The 2,094-nt window shown below is 41.8% G+C and overlaps 1 pseudogene; it reads right to left on the reverse strand.

Moving 5' to 3' along the window:
* Positions 1-498: 498 nt before the first annotated feature.
* On the reverse strand, positions 499-1,477 carry LOC101705815 (translationally-controlled tumor protein-like; annotated as a pseudogene).
* Positions 1,478-2,094: the final 617 nt, after the last annotated feature.

Genomic DNA, 2,094 nt, shown 5'->3' on the forward strand with positions numbered 1-2,094 from the left:
CCTGGTCTGGTCTTGGTCTTCGGCCTTTTACCTGACAGGGGGTGACAGTGATCCTATGTTGAGGCGGATCTTATGCTGATGAAGATCTTAGGTCACGAGGTTCTTATGTTGAGGACTGTAAGGAAAGCATTCTTAAAATAGTAGGTGGGAGGGCCGGGATTTATGGCCTTCAGTGGTTCCTTGCGCAACTCCTGAGTTATCCCCAGTACCAAAAAAAAAAAAAAGAAAAAGAAAAGTAGGTGGGAGGAATTAAGCTGATAAGGAATTTGTCTCTCCCCAGGTGAAATCTTTCTCTTTTTTTTTTATTACGACTCAGTTCTCAAAGAACCAGGATGTCGTCAGCTAATGCAGTCTTGCTGTTGAGCACCACAGCATCACAGGACCATTGAGGTCCTAACTGTGACCTGAGGCAGAAATGGAGTTAGTTATGTCTCGACATGCCATAGCCGGCCTGTAGACAGGAAAAACTAGGCCTAATCATAATTTGTGAAATGATTTTCACCCCAAATTATGTAGAATTGCTCCCAACAATAAGCCAGAGTTACAGATCAGCCTTTTGTTTTTATTTTTTAGTTTAAATTCAATTTATTTTTAGACAACCTATATGACATGTTTTGGGTTTTTTCCCTAAAAAACAATGCCTCCACTCCAAATAAATCACAGTCAAAATAAAGGAAGCGGGCCGGGGATTTAGCTCAGTGGTTTCGCCGCCTGCTGCGCAAGCGCAAGGACCCGAGTTTAATCCCCGGTACCAAAAAAAAAAAAAGTAAATGAAGCATTCAAGATGACATCAGTCCCATTTGTCTAAAATCCCCGTGTTGTGTGGATGACAAGCAGCACCCAGTTATGACAAGTGATAGATCCAAGGTAACCGCCAAATCCATTAACATTCTTCCATTTCTAAACCATCCTTAAAGAAAATCATAAATGGGGTCACACTATCCTCACGGTAGTCCAGGAAAGCAACCATGCCATCTAGATTCATGTTTGCACCAATAAAGAACTGATAGTTTTTGAAATTAGCAAGGATGTGCTTGATTTGTTCTGTAGGCCCTGTCATAAAAGGTTTTACTCTTTCTGGTCTTTGTTCTTCAAGTTTGCCTTTGATTGATTTCATATAATCTTTGATGTACTTCTTGTAGGCCTCTTTTGTAAAGCTGGTTTCCTGCAAATGATGGTTCATGACAGTATCAACACCAGTGACTACTGTGCTTTCGGTACTTTCGCCCTCCGGGCCTTCAGCGGAGGCAGTTCCACCAATGAGCGAGTCATCAATGTTAGTTACCTTCTGTTCTACTGATCATCTTGCCCTCCGCTTCCAGGCACAGCCCGCACGCGATCTCCTGGATCTTGTAAATGTCGGAGAACATCTCATCGTGGCTGATGAGGTCCCCATAGATAATCATGATGGTGGCTGAAGGGAGACAAGCCCGCGCTAGCTTAGCATGAGCCAGGAGCTCAGAGCTAGGTCGGTACAGCCAGAGCGGCGCATGGGGGAGGGGGTCTTTAAATTAGGGAGGGGGGTCAGATTTTTTTGAGTTCTTCATATATATATATATATATATATATTTTTTTTTTTTTTGTGGTACCAGGGATCAAATTTGGGACCTTGTGGTTTCGAGGCAGACAGCAGAACCACTGAGCTAAATCCCTGGCCTATGTATTCTAGATATTAGTCCTTTAATGAATAGCTGGGAAAAATTTTTTCCCATGCTGTGAGTTGTCTCTACTCTGTTGATGGTTTCTCTTGCTGTGCAAAACCTTTATCATAAGATGAAGTCCCAGTTGTTGATTCTTTGTAGTATTTCCCATGTGGTCTGGGTTTTGTTCATGAAGTCTTTGACTACTGCTGTCTTCAAGTGTTCTACCTATTCTCTCTTCCCACAGATTTAGTGTTTCTGTTTTAATATTTAGATCTTTGATCCATTTTGATTTTAGATTAGTGCATGGTGAAAGATAGTGGTCTAGTTTCAATCTTCGGCATGTGGAAAGCTAGTTTTTCCAGCACCATTTATGGAAGAGGCTATCTTTTTTTCCAATGAAAGTGCTTGGCTCCTTTGTCAAATATTATGTTGTTGAGTATGTCTGGAGTTG

This window comes from Heterocephalus glaber, unplaced genomic scaffold (genome assembly GCF_053883595.1).
Source record: "Heterocephalus glaber isolate CG9 unplaced genomic scaffold, H.glaber_assembly_v1.0 deba00000347, whole genome shotgun sequence".
NCBI lineage: Eukaryota > Metazoa > Chordata > Mammalia > Rodentia > Bathyergidae > Heterocephalus > Heterocephalus glaber.